The 18,048-nt window shown below is 44.2% G+C and overlaps 4 non-coding genes and 2 pseudogenes across 4 annotated transcripts; all 6 read left to right on the top strand.

Annotated features, from left to right (window-relative positions):
• Window positions 1-1,400: 1,400 nt before the first annotated feature.
• LOC130349778 (U2 spliceosomal RNA) lies at window positions 1,401-1,591 on the top strand. Its single transcript, XR_008887035.1, has one exon. It is a non-coding gene; the product is annotated as a U2 spliceosomal RNA (small nuclear RNA).
• A 6,789-nt stretch (window positions 1,592-8,380) lies between these two features.
• On the top strand, window positions 8,381-8,556 carry LOC130349789 (U2 spliceosomal RNA; annotated as a pseudogene).
• Window positions 8,557-10,648: 2,092 nt separating this feature from the next.
• Window positions 10,649-10,839, top strand: LOC130349784 (U2 spliceosomal RNA). The gene has a single exon (XR_008887040.1). It is a non-coding gene; the product is annotated as a U2 spliceosomal RNA (small nuclear RNA).
• A 2,085-nt stretch (window positions 10,840-12,924) lies between these two features.
• Window positions 12,925-13,115, top strand: LOC130349751 (U2 spliceosomal RNA). Its single transcript, XR_008887013.1, has one exon. It is a non-coding gene; the product is annotated as a U2 spliceosomal RNA (small nuclear RNA).
• Window positions 13,116-15,199: 2,084 nt separating this feature from the next.
• LOC130349804 (U2 spliceosomal RNA) lies at window positions 15,200-15,359 on the top strand (annotated as a pseudogene).
• A 694-nt stretch (window positions 15,360-16,053) lies between these two features.
• On the top strand, window positions 16,054-16,237 carry LOC130349794 (U2 spliceosomal RNA). The gene has a single exon (XR_008887044.1). It is a non-coding gene; the product is annotated as a U2 spliceosomal RNA (small nuclear RNA).
• Window positions 16,238-18,048: the final 1,811 nt, after the last annotated feature.

Raw genomic sequence — 18,048 nt, 5'->3', positions numbered from 1 at the left:
CGAGGCCCTTGCTAAATTCTGTGCACAGACTTTGAGATCTATACTTTAGACTGTATCTAAACCTGCTCCAACATGGACTGACATTCTGGCCTACTTTCAGCCGATGCGACTTGTCTGTCGCTGAACAGTCGCTTTTTATGTATTCAGCACCTATGTATAATGTTGTAAAAATGCTCTAGAAGCTAAAGTCGCAGAAATGTCACACATATTTGGCCTGCAACTTTCTGTGCGACAAATTCAGACAGGAAAAATCAGTATAAATCCTTAGAAAATTATCCCCCAGTGTCTCCATCTGCTGGCGGTATTGAATAAGCATTGCTGCACTGATGGGGTATGCATTAGACGAAAAAAAAGAAGAAAAAGAAGAATAATACGCCCAGAAAAGAGGCGAAAAGGAGAAAAACGTAAAAAAACGTGAAAAAAAAGTAAGAGGAAGAGAAGGGAAAAAAAGGTGGAAATGGGTTTAAAAGTGATTTCGGCGGAGAAATATATATATATATATATATATATATATATATATATATATACGCGCACACACACACATATATATAAACGTATTCTCCGTTGAGATATTGCAGCCGCTGCTGTGTCCAGGCCCAGGAGCCTTAGCACTGTGCTGTGATGTCACTCAATACCACTGACATCACTAGGTGTAAACAACATCTCTCCTTTGCTGTGTATGTGACTATGGAGCTGTTTGGTGATGTCGTCTATTATGGCCTTCATAGAAGCAACAGGAGATTGTTGCATCCATCTAGAACCCTCAGAACTACAGTGCTATGATGTCACTCACTTCCACAGGCCTTGCAGAGTGTAAACAACAACAACCCAGCTTTGTTGTGTATGTAACCATAGGGATTTGTGATGTCACCTAGAACCTTCACAGCAGCGACAGCTTTATGAGGAGCATCAGCACTGCTCTGCCTGAGCAGAACCATCACCGCCATAGGTTGTCAAATAACCCGGGTTTAACCCACACAGGTAAGTCCAATGGGGTGCAGGCATGTCCTCTATGCTTACAGCTTCCCGTGGGTGTTGGTTTGATACCGTTTGGGGACAGCCAAGGAGGCATCTGCAGGCAACAAAGGTAGGTGTGTGCTTGTGTGTGTGTTTCCTATGCAGATCCTAAGCCCAGTGTCACATGCAAGTAGGAGGAGTAAGAAGGGTTCCTGGCAAATCCGGGTTATGGATTGCATTTAAAAAGGCCCCGTGGGAGTGCAATGGGCCCCTGTCTTGCTGCTTAGCAATAATGGTATGGGTTTAGGTTCTGCTGTGTGTACTGGTGGTTGACTGCCCCCCAGCCCAGAGTGTGCATGGAAAATTGTCTGGCAGCCTCCCTGACAGCAAGCAGTGATAGTGCCCATGAAGGGCACCTTGTTGGGCCCGCCCCTTTCACGGTTATCGCTTCTCGGCCTTTTGGCTAAGATCAAGTGTAGTATCTGTTCTTATCAGTTTAATATCTGATACGTCCCCTATCTGGGGACCATATATTAAATGGATTTTTGAGAACGGGGGCCGATTTCGAAGCTTGCTTCCGTCGCCCTATGCATTGACCTGATATGGCAGTATCTTCGGGTACAGTGCACCACCCCCTTACAGGGTTAAAAAGAAAGATTCCTACTTTCATTGCTACCTGCTTGCTGGCTAGCCAGCCCTGTGGGCCTTGCTGCTGCTGCAGCCAAAAAACAAAAGGTGGTGCTGCTGCTGCTTCTGCTGCTTCTGCTTCTGCTTGTGTCTGGCCGCTGTTGGAGCGTCCAGGCACAGGACTTCTGCTGCTGCTGACTAAATGGCCTCCTTAATTGGATCATTTGAGTAGCCAGCACACCTGTGCAGGTAGGGCATGACATGATAGGCAGCTGCCTTGATAGCGGGTGGGTGCTGAATGTTCCTAATTGACAAAATAAGATTAATGCTTATGAAGAAATATAAAATCTCATCCCTTCCCCAATATCGCGCCACACCCCTACCCCTTAATTCCCTGGTTGAACTTGATGGACATATGTCTTTTTTCGACCGTACTAACTATGTAACTATGTAACATAACATGGGGGGGGGGGGGGGGGTCTCCTGGCTGTTCACACAGGTGTGTCATTGCTGTACATTGACCATGCATTGCTTCTGTGGTATTGCAAAGGCAAAGACAAATGCTTCCAGCCATCCATTGCACTAATGGATTGGTCATCAGCTGGCTGTCTATGTCCCGCATCAATATAGACCAAAGTACAGAGGGTTAGGCTATGCTATTGTGCACCTACCTGATGCATCAGAAGGTGCGAGGCCCTTGCTAAATTCTGTGCACAGACTTTGAGATCTATACTTTAGACTGTATCTAAACCTGCTCCAACATGGACTGACATTCTGGCCTACTTTCAGCCGATGCGACTTGTCTGTCGCTGAACAGTCGCTTTTTATGTATTCAGCACCTATGTATAATGTTGTAAAAATGCTCTAGAAGCTAAAGTCGCAGAAATGTCACACATATTTGGCCTGCAACTTTCTGTGCGACAAATTCAGACAGGAAAAATCAGTATAAATCCTTAGAAAATTATCCCCCAGTGTCTCCATCTGCTGGCGGTATTGAATAAGCATTGCTGCACTGATGGGGTATGCATTAGACGAAAAAAAAGAAGAAAAAGAAGAATAATACGCCCAGAAAAGAGGCGAAAAGGAGAAAAACGTAAAAAAACGTGAAAAAAAAGTAAGAGGAAGAGAAGGGAAAAAAAGGTGGAAATGGGTTTAAAAGTGATTTCGGCAGAGAAATATATATATATATATATATATATATATATATACGCGCACACACACACATATATATAAACGTATTCTCCGTTGAGATATTGCAGCCGCTGCTGTGTCCAGGCCCAGGAGCCTTAGCACTGTGCTGTGATGTCACTCAATACCACTGACATCACTAGGTGTAAACAACATCTCTCCTTTGCTGTGTATGTGACTATGGAGCTGTTTGGTGATGTCGTCTATTATGGCCTTCATAGAAGCAACAGGAGATTGTTGCATCCATCTAGAACCCTCAGAACTACAGTGCTATGATGTCACTCACTTCCACAGGCCTTGCAGAGTGTAAACAACAACAACCCAGCTTTGTTGTGTATGTAACCATAGGGATTTGTGATGTCACCTAGAACCTTCACAGCAGCGACAGCTTTATGAGGAGCATCAGCACTGCTCTGCCTGAGCAGAACCATCACCGCCATAGGTTGTCAAATAACCCGGGTTTAACCCACACAGGTAAGTCCAATGGGGTGCAGGCATGTCCTCTATGCTTACAGCTTCCCGTGGGTGTTGGTTTGATACCGTTTGGGGACAGCCAAGGAGGCATCTGCAGGCAACAAAGGTAGGTGTGTGCTTGTGTGTGTGTTTCCTATGCAGATCCTAAGCCCAGTGTCACATGCAAGTAGGAGGAGTAAGAAGGGTTCCTGGCAAATCCGGGTTATGGATTGCATTTAAAAAGGCCCCGTGGGAGTGCAATGGGCCCCTGTCTTGCTGCTTAGCAATAATGGTATGGGTTTAGGTTCTGCTGTGTGTACTGGTGGTTGACTGCCCCCCAGCCCAGAGTGTGCATGGAAAATTGTCTGGCAGCCTCCCTGACAGCAAGCAGTGATAGTGCCCATGAAGGGCACCTTGTTGGGCCCGCCCCTTTCACGGTTATCGCTTCTCGGCCTTTTGGCTAGATCAAGTGTCTGGTCAGGAGGATCCTGGGAGTTTGTCCTACCTTTTTCAAGGGGGGCTGCTACGAGGAACCGAAAAGGCGATCGACAAGATGGGTGTTCGCATCCGTTACCTTACATCCGGTGAAACGCGGATTCGTTTTTCCTTTCGCTTTGATGTTGATGAAGACAAGCAAGAACTCGTCCAACTTTCTTATTTTGTGAAAGAAACTCTCTACAAGCTTCTTGGGGTGAAGAAAGAGAACATCGTCTGTCTCAGAGATCCTCGGAAGGGCAGCTTCATCCTAACTCTGGACTCTGCTTATGCATGCCAGAATCTTTTTGAGAAGCTGAAAAGCAATCAAGACCTTGCTGAGCTTGATGGGATCACGGTCACAGTGTTGTATACTGGTGGCGATATTCCTCTAGTTGTGTGTATGCACAATCCCTTTGTGACTGTGTCCCATATTGAGCTCTTTTTGGGGAAATACTGCAGTTCTGTTAAGTATTCCCATAAGGTGATGAATTCAGAAGACCTATGGACGGGGAAACATAAGTTTTTTGTGAAAATGAAGGAGGATGCTACTGGCATTGGAGGGTTGTGTCATCCACCCTCCAACTTTTCTATCGGTCGGGATAAGGGCTATTTGTTTTATCCCGAGATGCCTACTTTTTGTAGGAAATGTAAGAAATTCGGACATACTATGGAAGTTTGCACGGACACTACAGTTCGCTGTGGTCGGTGCAATCAAGAAGGCCATGTTTCTAAGGACTGTGCTAAAATCGTCTGCAACATTTGTGGTGAAGAAGGCCATGCCTTTAAAGATTGCAGTCTCCGTTCCAGTGTAGCTAGATCGTGGGCTGACCGTGTAGCGGGGAGAGTGGGTGTAGTGCAAGCTGAAGTACCACCTGCGAAAGCACCCCAGCGGTCTGAGGCGCCTTCAGAAAAGCCGGCTGTAACTTCTGATGTCGTGGCGGAGCTTATGGACCTTTCTGCTGCTGTGCCTGAGACAGAGGGGAGACCTTCTGTGGAGGGTTCTGGTGGTGGAGGGTCACTAGTGAGCAGTGAAGCCATGGAGGTTGGCGTGAAGGAGATCAAGCGGAAGAAGGAACTCGGAGATGAGCCACAACTTGGCATTAAACGGCCTGTCAAAAAAAGCTCAGACGAATGTGAGGACAGTCAACATGCATGGAGGCCTTCTATAAGATCAGCGTCCGATCCAAAAAATATCAAACAGTTCGAAAGCCCGGAGTCACCTGTGGGTTTCATATCGGACTCAAACTCCAGTAGCGAATAGCTTCCATAAAGTGCTCCTCTCTTAATGTGAGAGGTCTAAAGAGCCCTACGAGAAGGGCTGCTTTGTTTAGTTTTTTAGAGACCTTGGACTGTTCTCTGTTCTTTTTACAAGAATGTGGAATTGAACATAGTCCAAATTATGAGGACCTTTGTCGTGGCTGGACTTTGGGACCATCGGTCTGGTCGGGTGACAATCTGAACAGATCTTCAGGTGTTGGGATCTTGTTTAGAGGTTCAGATGCACAAGTTTTGTCCTTCTTAGAAATTATACCTGGTAGAGCGCTATTAGTTAATATTAAGTACAATGGCTCGGAGATTAAGCTTTTTAACATCTATGCTTCTCCTGAAAAAAATGATAGAGCCGACTTGATTAATGATATTCAGGCTTTTATCCCAGGTTCAACACCTATTTTAATGGCTGGAGATTTTAATTGTTGTATGAGTGGTGATCATCGTGAGAGTGGAAGTGTGCATGTCAGAGTGGATAAAACAGAGAAACAGATTAAGAGTATGACTGAGGATTTTAACTTTACCGATGTCTGGAGGAGAAAATACCCAGACGACCCTGGTTACACATGGGAAAATAATGTCTGCAAATCCAGGATTGATTTTATTTTTTTATCGGAAAGTTTTAATCTAGTTGATGTTTCTCTTTTATCGAATATTTTCTCTGATCATAAGTTATTATATGCACATGTCACTTTACCTGGCCTAGAGAAAGGCAGAGGCGTTTGGAAGCTCAACACTACTTTATTAGAGGACATGAAAGCAAAAAATGATTTTATTGCTGCTTATAACAAATGGAGATTGCGTCAATCCCAATATAAAAATATTTTGGATTGGTGGGAGGATGTTAAAAAGTGGACTAAACTGTTTTTTATCCGTGTGGGCATCCAAAAGGCTAAGGAGAAAAAGTTATGGTTTAAAATGTTAAACACTAAAATCCAAACATATTATAAACTAAAGCAAGCCGGGCTTGAGATGGATGATGTTATTGCTCAGACAAAGAATGAAATAAAAAATGCCATTAGTCAAAAAGGAAAAGAAATGATTTTTAACAGCAAGGTGCAATGTCTGGAGAATGATGAAAAGTGTTCGAGATTCTTTTTTAAGAAGGTGGTGGGAAAGAAAGAAATGATATCTGTAATTGAAGGGAAGATAACTAATGAAGAGATGTTGCGAGAAGCACAAGTATTTTATCAGGAGCTTTTTAATAAAAAAGATATTGATATTTCCTTTACTAATGATGTTTTAGATACCTTGGATTCAAAACTTGACAAAACTGACCAAGAGAGCCTTTGTGATGAAATCTTTTTACCTGAACTTTTAAGCACCTTTAAGAGTTTTTTAAATGGTAAAACACCTGGTTCGGATGGGTTGCCAGTTGAATTTTATCTGTGTTTTTGGTCCATTTTAAAAGATGATCTTTTAGGTATTTTTAACTGTGCTTTTAAATCTGAGATTTTACCTGCGTCCTGGAGAGATGGTGTTGTTACTCTGATTTTTAAAAAAGGAGACATCTCTAAATTAGAAAATTGGAGGCCTATTACCCTGCTAAATACAGACTATAAGGTTTTAGCAAAAATTTTAGCAAATAGGCTCAAGCAGGTAATTGCTAAGGTTATACACAGTGACCAAGTATGCGGAGTACCTGGAAGGAAAATAAGTGATCATCTAAACCTTGTAAAAGATGTTTTATGGTATCAGAAACAATGTGATCAGAAATTGGCAATTTTATCCTTGGATTTTCAAAAGGCTTATGACCGTGTTTCTCATGATTTTTTATGGTTGGTTTTAAAGAAAATGAATTTTCCTGATTTTATTGTTGGAAAAATTGCACTTTTATATAAAAACTGTTTTAGTCGTATTTTAATTAACGGTTTTTTATCCCAAGAGGTATGTTTACAGTCTGGGGTGAAACAGGGGTGCCCCCTATCACCCATTCTTTTCATATGTGCAATAGAACCTCTGTTGAATGTTTTGAGAAAAGATAAGTTCATTAGAGGAGTGCCAATCCCTGGAAGTGGAGGACAGAGCGTAAAGACGATAGCATACATGGATGATGTTAATATTCTATGTTCAGATGAACCATCCCTGAAACGTGCTATCAGACAGACAGAATTTTTTTGTGAGGGCTCTGGCTTCAAATTAAATAAAAATAAATGTGATTGCTTTGCAATAGGGAATTGGGGCAATACGGAGGTGAATGTGCAATATGATAAAATCAAAATCTTGGGTGTCATCTTTGACAATGAAAATAATGGAGAGGAAAGCTGGTCCATCGTCAAAGAGAAAGTGCAAAAGAAAATAAGTTTTTGGAAAATGAGGAAATTAACAATAGAAGGAAAAGTACTGATAATGAAAGCTTTGTTGCTACCTATCATGCTATATTTAAGCTTGGTTTTCCCACCGAGTGAACGCACCTTGAAGTTTTTAAACAAGATTTGCTTTCATTTTTTATGGGGGTCTAAAATGGATAAACTCAGGAGAGATGTAATGATGAAGACAAAGAAATTGGGGGGTAAGGATGTGCCTGATTTAAAAAGGTTTTTATATATTCACTTTTTTTCTATGTGTTTTAATGGCTTGCAAAGAAACTGTTATTGGTCTTATTTTTTAAAATATGCTGCAGGTCACATTTTTAGAAAAAGAAAGTGGATAACCTTACCTTTAACGTCCCCAATCTTATTTATTCCCCCAGCGCACTATGTGGTTTTAGAAAAGATTATTCGTATTTATGGCATTGCTAATTTTAGTCAAGAAATTTGTAGTAATGCACGAAAATTAGTTCCTGAAATCAGGAAGATAGAACAGATTTGCTTAATATCTAATTATTCCACTGAGAAATCTCTAAGAGTTTGGAGGATGGTGAATATGGGATTCTTATCTAATGACTTAAAAGATCTGGCCTGGCAGATAGCACATCAATGTTTGCCTACCAGAGAATTCCAACACAGAAGAGGATTGTGTCGTAGTGCAAAGTGCCCGAGAATGGGGTGTCCTAGTGAGGAAACAGTTTTACACCTTTTTTGGAACTGTTTTTACGCCCAAGAGATATGGCATTTGATAGGACCCTTACTAAAATTCATTTCTGATCTTAATTTTTTAAATCATGAAGTTATTTTATATGGATTTTATAATGTTTTATCTGTGGAGAAGTCTCGGGTTTTGTGGATTAGTATAAATTGTATTAAAATTGCACTATGGAAGACGAGGAATATTCTTCTTTTTAAAAGAGACACTATTACCTCTAAAGATTGTGTTCGCCTAGCTCTTAGTGAGATGTATGTTTTCTATTTATTGGATAAAAAAAGATTAGGTCACAAAGTGGCTAAAAGTCTTTGGAATCTACATCTGTGGAATATGCTTTTAGCAGACTAAGTGTAATCTGGACTGCGTAAGGTCTATTAGTCTAAGAATATTATATCTAAAAGTAAAAAATCTGTTCTTATCAGTTTAATATCTGATACGTCCCCTATCTGGGGACCATATATTAAATGGATTTTTGAGAACGGGGGCCGATTTCGAAGCTTGCTTCCGTCGCCCTATGCATTGACCCGATATGGCAGTATCTTCGGGTACAGTGCACCACCCCCTTACAGGGTTAAAAAGAAAGATTCCTACTTTCATTGCTACCTGCTTGCTGGCTAGCCAGCTAGCCAGCCCTGTGGGCCTTGCTGCTGCTGCAGCCAAAAAACAAAAGGTGGTGCTGCTGCTGCTTCTGCTGCTTCTGCTTCTGCTTGTGTCTGGCCGCTGTTGGAGCGTCCAGGCACAGGACTTCTGCTGCTGCTGACTAAATGGCCTCCTTAATTGGATCATTTGAGTAGCCAGCACACCTGTGCAGGTAGGGCATGACATGATAGGCAGCTGCCTTGATAGCGGGTGGGTGCTGAATGTTCCTAATTGACAAAATAAGATTAATGCTTATGAAGAAATATAAAATCTCATCCCTTCCCCAATATCGCGCCACACCCCTACCCCTTAATTCCCTGGTTGAACTTGATGGACATATGTCTTTTTTCGACCGTACTAACTATGTAACTATGTAACATAACATGGGGGGGGGGGGGGGGGTCTCCTGGCTGTTCACACAGGTGTGTCATTGCTGTACATTGACCATGCATTGCTTCTGTGGTATTGCAAAGGCAAAGACAAATGCTTCCAGCCATCCATTGCACTAATGGATTGGTCATCAGCTGGCTGTCTATGTCCCACATCAATATAGACCAAAGTACAGAGGGTTAGGCTATGCTATTGTGCACCTACCTGATGCATCAGAAGGTGTGAGGCCCTTGCTAAATTCTGTGCACAGACTTTGAGATCTATACTTTAGACTGTATCTAAACCTGCTCCAACATGGACTGACATTCTGGCCTACTTTCAGCCGATGCGACTTGTCTGTCGCTGAACAGTCGCTTTTTATGTATTCAGCACCTATGTATAATGTTGTAAAAATGCTCTAGAAGCTAAAGTCGCAGAAATGTCACACATATTTGGCCTGCAACTTTCTGTGCGACAAATTCAGACAGGAAAAATCAGTATAAATCCTTGGAAAATTATCCCCCAGTGTCTCCATCTGCTGGCGGTATTGAATAAGCATTGCTGCACTGATGGGGTATGCATTAGACGAAAAAAAAGAAGAAAAAGAAGAATAATACGCCCAGAAAAGAGGCGAAAAGGAGAAAAACGTAAAAAAACTTGAAAAAAAAGTAAGAGGAAGAGAAGGGAAAAAAAGGTGGAAATGGGTTTAAAAGTGATTTCGGCGGAGAAATATATATATATATATATATATATATATATATATATATATATACGCGCACACACACACATATATATAAACGTATTCTCCGTTGAGATATTGCAGCCGCTGCTGTGTCCAGGCCCAGGAGCCTTAGCACTGTGCTGTGATGTCACTCAATACCACTGACATCACTAGGTGTAAACAACATCTCTCCTTTGCTGTGTATGTGACTATGGAGCTGTTTGGTGATGTCGTCTATTATGGCCTTCATAGAAGCAACAGGAGATTGTTGCATCCATCTAGAACCCTCAGAACTACAGTGCTATGATGTCACTCACTTCCACAGGCCTTGCAGAGTGTAAACAACAACAACCCAGCTTTGTTGTGTATGTAACCATAGGGATTTGTGATGTCACCTAGAACCTTCACAGCAGCGACAGCTTTATGAGGAGCATCAGCACTGCTCTGCCTGAGCAGAACCATCACCGCCATAGGTTGTCAAATAACCCGGGTTTAACCCACACAGGTAAGTCCAATGGGGTGCAGGCATGTCCTCTATGCTTACAGCTTCCCGTGGGTGTTGGTTTGATACCGTTTGGGGACAGCCAAGGAGGCATCTGCAGGCAACAAAGGTAGGTGTGTGCTTGTGTGTGTGTTTCCTATGCAGATCCTAAGCCCAGTGTCACATGCAAGTAGGAGGAGTAAGAAGGGTTCCTGGCAAATCCGGGTTATGGATTGCATTTAAAAAGGCCCCGTGGGAGTGCAATGGGCCCCTGTCTTGCTGCTTAGCAATAATGGTATGGGTTTAGGTTCTGCTGTGTGTACTGGTGGTTGACTGCCCCCCAGCCCAGAGTGTGCATGGAAAATTGTCTGGCAGCCTCCCTGACAGCAAGCAGTGATAGTGCCCATGAAGGGCACCTTGTTGGGCCCGCCCCTTTCACGGTTATCGCTTCTCGGCCTTTTGGCTAAGATCAAGTGTAGTATCTGTTCTTATCAGTTTAATATCTGATACGTCCCCTATCTGGGGACCATATATTAAATGGATTTTTGAGAACGGGGGCCGATTTCGAAGCTTGCTTCCGTCGCCCTATGCATTGACCCAATATGGCAGTATCTTCGGGTACAGTGTACCACCCCCTTACAGGGTTAAAAAGAAAGATTCCTACTTTCATTGCTACCTGCTTGCTGGCTAGCCAGCTAGCCAGCCCTGTGGGCCTTGCTGCTGCTGCAGCCAAAAAACAAAAGGTGGTGCTGCTGCTGCTTCTGCTGCTTCTGCTTCTGCTTGTGTCTGGCCGCTGTTGGAGCGTCCAGGCACAGGACTTCTGCTGCTGCTGACTAAATGGCCTCCTTAATTGGATCATTTGAGTAGCCAGCACACCTGTGCAGGTAGGGCATGACATGATAGGCAGCTGCCTTGATAGCGGGTGGGTGCTGAATGTTCCTAATTGACAAAATAAGATTAATGCTTATGAAGAAATATAAAATCTCATCCCTTCCCCAATATCGCGCCACACCCCTACCCCTTAATTCCCTGGTTGAACTTGATGGACATATGTCTTTTTTCGACCGTACTAACTATGTAACTATGTAACATAACATGGGGGGGGGGGGGGTCTCCTGGCTGTTCACACAGGTGTGTCATTGCTGTACATTGACCATGCATTGCTTCTGTGGTATTGCAAAGGCAAAGACAAATGCTTCCAGCCATCCATTGCACTAATGGATTGGTCATCAGCTGGCTGTCTATGTCCCGCATCAATATAGACCAAAGTACAGAGGGTTAGGCTATGCTATTGTGCACCTACCTGATGCATCAGAAGGTGCGAGGCCCTTGCTAAATTCTGTGCACAGACTTTGAGATCTATACTTTAGACTGTATCTAAACCTGCTCCAACATGGACTGACATTCTGGCCTACTTTCAGCCGATGCGACTTGTCTGTCGCTGAACAGTCGCTTTTTATGTATTCAGCACCTATGTATAATGTTGTAAAAATGCTCTAGAAGCTAAAGTCGCAGAAATGTCACACATATTTGGCCTGCAACTTTCTGTGCGACAAATTCAGACAGGAAAAATCAGTATAAATCCTTAGAAAATTATCCCCCAGTGTCTCCATCTGCTGGCGGTATTGAATAAGCATTGCTGCACTGATGGGGTATGCATTAGACGAAAAAAAAGAAGAAAAAGAAGAATAATACGCCCAGAAAAGAGGCGAAAAGGAGAAAAACGTAAAAAAACGTGAAAAAAAAGTAAGAGGAAGAGAAGGGAAAAAAAGGTGGAAATGGGTTTAAAAGTGATTTCGGCGGAGAAATATATATATATATATATATATATATATATATATATATACGCGCACACACACACATATATATAAACGTATTCTCCGTTGAGATATTGCAGCCGCTGCTGTGTCCAGGCCCAGGAGCCTTAGCACTGTGCTGTGATGTCACTCAATACCACTGACATCACTAGGTGTAAACAACATCTCTCCTTTGCTGTGTATGTGACTATGGAGCTGTTTGGTGATGTCGTCTATTATGGCCTTCATAGAAGCAACAGGAGATTGTTGCATCCATCTAGAACCCTCAGAACTACAGTGCTATGATGTCACTCACTTCCACAGGCCTTGCAGAGTGTAAACAACAACAACCCAGCTTTGTTGTGTATGTAACCATAGGGATTTGTGATGTCACCTAGAACCTTCACAGCAGCGACAGCTTTATGAGGAGCATCAGCACTGCTCTGCCTGAGCAGAACCATCACCGCCATAGGTTGTCAAATAACCCGGGTTTAACCCACACAGGTAAGTCCAATGGGGTGCAGGCATGTCCTCTATGCTTACAGCTTCCCGTGGGTGTTGGTTTGATACCGTTTGGGGACAGCCAAGGAGGCATCTGCAGGCAACAAAGGTAGGTGTGTGCTTGTGTGTGTGTTTCCTATGCAGATCCTAAGCCCAGTGTCACATGCAAGTAGGAGGAGTAAGAAGGGTTCCTGGCAAATCCGGGTTATGGATTGCATTTAAAAAGGCCCCGTGGGAGTGCAATGGGCCCCTGTCTTGCTGCTTAGCAATAATGGTATGGGTTTAGGTTCTGCTGTGTGTACTGGTGGTTGACTGCCCCCCAGCCCAGAGTGTGCATGGAAAATTGTCTGGCAGCCTCCCTGACAGCAAGCAGTGATAGTGCCCATGAAGGGCACCTTGTTGGGCCCGCCCCTTTCACGGTTATCGCTTCTCGGCCTTTTGGCTAAGATCAAGTGTAGTATCTGTTCTTATCAGTTTAATATCTGATACGTCCCCTATCTGGGGACCATATATTAAATGGATTTTTGAGAACGGGGGCCGATTTCGAAGCTTGCTTCCGTCGCCCTATGCATTGACCCGATATGGCAGTATCTTCGGGTACAGTGCACCACCCCCTTACAGGGTTAAAAAGAAAGATTCCTACTTTCATTGCTACCTGCTTGCTGGCTAGCCAGCTAGCCAGCCCTGTGGGCCTTGCTGCTGCTGCAGCCAAAAAACAAAAGGTGCTGCTTCTGCTGCTTCTGCTTCTGCTTGTGTCTGGCCGCTGTTGGAGCGTCCAGGCACAGGACTTCTGCTGCTGCTGACTAAATGGCCTCCTTAATTGGATCATTTGAGTAGCCAGCACACCTGTGCAGGTAGGGCATGACATGATAGGCAGCTGCCTTGATAGCGGGTGGGTGCTGAATGTTCCTAATTGACAAAATAAGATTAATGCTTATGAAGAAATATAAAATCTCATCCCTTCCCCAATATCGCGCCACACCCCTACCCCTTAATTCCCTGGTTGAACTTGATGGACATATGTCTTTTTTCGACCGTACTAACTATGTAACTATGTAACATAACATGGGGGGGGGGGGGGGGTCTCCTGGCTGTTCACACAGGTGTGTCATTGCTGTACATTGACCATGCATTGCTTCTGTGGTATTGCAAAGGCAAAGACAAATGCTTCCAGCCATCCATTGCACTAATGGATTGGTCATCAGCTGGCTGTCTATGTCCCGCATCAATATAGACCAAAGTACAGAGGGTTGGGCTATGCTATTGTGCACCTACCTGATGCATCAGAAGGTGCGAGGCCCTTGCTAAATTCTGTGCACAGACTTTGAGATCTATACTTTAGACTGTATCTAAACCTGCTCCAACATGGACTGACATTCTGGCCTACTTTCAGCCGATGCGACTTGTCTGCCGCTGAACAGTCGCTTTTTATGTATTCAGCACCTATGTATAATGTTGTAAAAATGCTCTAGAAGCTAAAGTCGCAGAAATGTCACACATATTTGGCCTGCAACTTTCTGTGCGACAAATTCAGACAGGAAAAATCAGTATAAATCCTTAGAAAATTATCCCCCAGTGTCTCCATCTGCTGGCGGTATTGAATAAGCATTGCTGCACTGATGGGGTATGCATTAGACGAAAAAAAAGAAGAAAAAGAAGAATAATACGCCCAGAAAAGAGGCGAAAAGGAGAAAAACGTAAAAAAACGTGAAAAAAAAGTAAGAGGAAGAGAAGGGAAAAAAAGGTGGAAATGGGTTTAAAAGTGATTTCGGCGGAGAAATATATATATATATATATATATATATATATATATATATATATATACGCGCACACACACACATATATATAAACGTATTCTCCGTTGAGATATTGCAGCCGCTGCTGTGTCCAGGCCCAGGAGCCTTAGCACTGTGCTGTGATGTCACTCAATACCACTGACATCACTAGGTGTAAACAACATCTCTCCTTTGCTGTGTATGTGACTATGGAGCTGTTTGGTGATGTCGTCTATTATGGCCTTCATAGAAGCAACAGGAGATTGTTGCATCCATCTAGAACCCTCAGAACTACAGTGCTATGATGTCACTCACTTCCACAGGCCTTGCAGAGTGTAAACAACAACAACCCAGCTTTGTTGTGTATGTAACCATAGGGATTTGTGATGTCACCTAGAACCTTCACAGCAGCGACAGCTTTATGAGGAGCATCAGCACTGCTCTGCCTGAGCAGAACCATCACCGCCATAGGTTGTCAAATAACCCGGGTTTAACCCACACAGGTAAGTCCAATGGGGTGCAGGCATGTCCTCTATGCTTACAGCTTCCCGTGGGTGTTGGTTTGATACCGTTTGGGGACAGCCAAGGAGGCATCTGCAGGCAACAAAGGTAGGTGTGTGCTTGTGTGTGTGTTTCCTATGCAGATCCTAAGCCCAGTGTCACATGCAAGTAGGAGGAGTAAGAAGGGTTCCTGGCAAATCCGGGTTATGGATTGCATTTAAAAAGGCCCCGTGGGAGTGCAATGGGCCCCTGTCTTGCTGCCTAGCAATAATGGTATGGGTTTAGGTTCTGCTGTGTGTACTGGTGGTTGACTGCCCCCCAGCCCAGAGTGTGCATGGAAAATTGTCTGGCAGCCTCCCTGACAGCAAGCAGTGATAGTGCCCATGAAGGGCACCTTGTTGGGCCCGCCCCTTTCACGGTTATCGCTTCTCGGCCTTTTGGCTAAGATCAAGTGTAGTATCTGTTCTTATCAGTTTTCATGCTGGTGGGGATGGGTGCTGCATGGAGGATGCAGGTGTACCAGGGCTTTCCGGGGCTGGTTCTGAGGAATCAGCTCGACGGCTGCCCCGATGTGACCTGTTCCCTTCGGGTCTCGCCATGAGGCTGAGAGGGTCTAGAGCCGAGGTACTTTTGTGCCTCGGGGAGTGGTGACCCCGAGGTGCCGAAACTCACTGGGAGAATAGACTCACTGAGTTGAAGCACGGGCACCATAATCTCTTCACCTTGTGGCACTCACCTCTTGATTCCCGGCCTTCTGGCTAGGATCAGAGAAATTTTTATAGATCCGGCCGGATGTCCGGGCAGTATATCTGCACACATTCACTTATTTATTTATTTTTTGTCTCACTGTGTCACTTTTTGCGTGTTGTGTGTTCACAGGATTTGTCAGGATGCGGTAGCCCTTCTGGGTGTCCCTCCTGGCGGTCTAGGGGAGGTGTGTGTGGCCATTAGGTTCCGCACCTCCCTGCAAACACCCCGGGTACTCCTGCTTTGGCAGGGTACCTACCGTAATCGGCTCTGCGGGCAGATACCTTGGCTAACGCCAAGGGGGATGCCGGGAGCATTTGTGGTCCCCTAGTAGCTTCGGCGAAAAGGGACATCGAACCTGGAACCTCGCAGGTACCTTTTGGTCCGGAGGCGAAGGGTAAGGTTTGTTGGGGGGCCTCTCTCCTATCGGAGAAGGGCTTGCGATAGACCGCATCCTTTGTGCACGTTTTTTTTAGTGTAACACGTTTGCACTTTTTCTTGCACTTTGGGTGAATCGAAAGCACGTTCCTCGGCTTTAGATAAAAAAAAAAAAAAAAAATCTGTTCTTATCAGTTTAATATCTGATACGTCCCCTATCTGGGGACCATATATTAAATGGATTTTTGAGAACGGGGGCCGATTTCGAAGCTTGCTTCCGTCGCCCTATGCATTGACCCGATATGGCAGTATCTTCGGGTACAGTGCACCACCCCCTTACAGGGTTAAAAAGAAAGATTCCTACTTTCATTGCTACCTGCTTGCTGGCTAGCCAGCTAGCCAGCCCTGTGGGCCTTGCTGCTGCTGCAGCCAAAAAACAAAAGGTGGTGCTGCTGCTGCTTCTGCTGCTTCTGCTTGTGTCTGGCCGCTGTTGGAGCGTCCAGGCACAGGACTTCTGCTGCTGCTGACTAAATGGCCTCCTTAATTGGATCATTTGAGTAGCCAGCACACCTGTGCAGGTAGGGCATGACATGATAGGCAGCTGCCTTGATAGCGGGTGGGTGCTGAATGTTCCTAATTGACAAAATAAGATTAATGCTTATGAAGAAATATAAAATCTCATCCCTTCCCCAATATCGCGCCACACCCCTACCCCTTAATTCCCTGGTTGAACTTGATGGACATATGTCTTTTTTCGACCGTACTAACTATGTAACTATGTAACATAACATGGGGGGGGGGGGGGGGGGTCTCCTGGCTGTTCACACAGGTGTGTCATTGCTGTACATTGACCATGCATTGCTTCTGTGGTATTGCAAAGGCAAATACAAATGCTTCCAGCCATCCATTGCACTAATGGATTGGTCATCAGCTGGCTGTCTATGTCCCGCATCAATATAGACCAAAGTACAGAGGGTTGGGCTATGCTATTGTGCACCTACCTGATGCATCAGAAGGTGCGAGGCCCTTGCTAAATTCTGTGCACAGACTTTGAGATCTATACTTTAGACTGTATCTAAACCTGCTCCAACATGGACTGACATTCTGGCCTACTTTCAGCCGATGCGACTTGTCTGCCGCTGAACAGTCGCTTTTTATGTATTCAGCACCTATGTATAATGTTGTAAAAATGCTCTAGAAGCTAAAGTTGCAGAAATGTCACACATATTTGGCCTGCAACTTTCTGTGCGACAAATTCAGACAGGAAAAATCAGTATAAATCCTTAGAAAATTATCCCCCAGTGTCTCCATCTGCTGGCGGTATTGAATAAGCATTGCTGCACTGATGGGGTATGCATTAGACGAAAAAAAAGAAGAAAAAGAAGAATAATACGCCCAGAAAAGAGGCGAAAAGGAGAAAAACGTAAAAAAACGTGAAAAAAAGTAAGAGGAAGAGAAGGGAAAAAAAGGTGGAAATGGGTTTAAAAGTGATTTCGGCGGAGAAATATATATATATATATATATATATATATATATATATATACGCGCACACACACACATATATATAAACGTATTCTCCGTTGAGATATTGCAGCCGCTGCTGTGTCCAGGCCCAGGAGCCTTAGCACTGTGCTGTGATGTCACTCAATACCACTGACATCACTAGGTGTAAACAACATCTCTCCTTTGCTGTGTATGTGACTATGGAGCTGTTTGGTGATGTCGTCTATTATGGCCTTCATAGAAGCAACAGGAGATTGTTGCATCCATCTAGAACCCTCAGAACTACAGTGCTATGATGTCACTCACTTCCACAGGCCTTGCAGAGTGTAAACAACAACAACCCAGCTTTGTTGTGTATGTAACCATAGGGATTTGTGATGTCACCTAGAACCTTCACAGCAGCGACAGCTTTATGAGGAGCATAAGCACTGCTCTGCCTGAGCAGAACCATCACCGCCATAGGTTGTCAAATAACCCGGGTTTAACCCACACAGGTAAGTCCAATTGGGTGCAGGCATGTCCTCTATGCTTACAGCTTCCCGTGGGTGTTGGTTTGATACCGTTTGGGGACAGCCAAGGAGGCATCTGCAGGCAACAAAGGTAGGTGTGTGCTTGTGTGTGTGTTTCCTATGCAGATCCTAA

Source organism: Hyla sarda, unplaced genomic scaffold (genome assembly GCF_029499605.1).
Source record: "Hyla sarda isolate aHylSar1 unplaced genomic scaffold, aHylSar1.hap1 scaffold_923, whole genome shotgun sequence".
Lineage (NCBI taxonomy): Eukaryota > Metazoa > Chordata > Amphibia > Anura > Hylidae > Hyla > Hyla sarda.
Note: the sequence above shows the minus strand (reverse complement) of the source record. Positions and strands in the feature narration are given on the sequence as shown.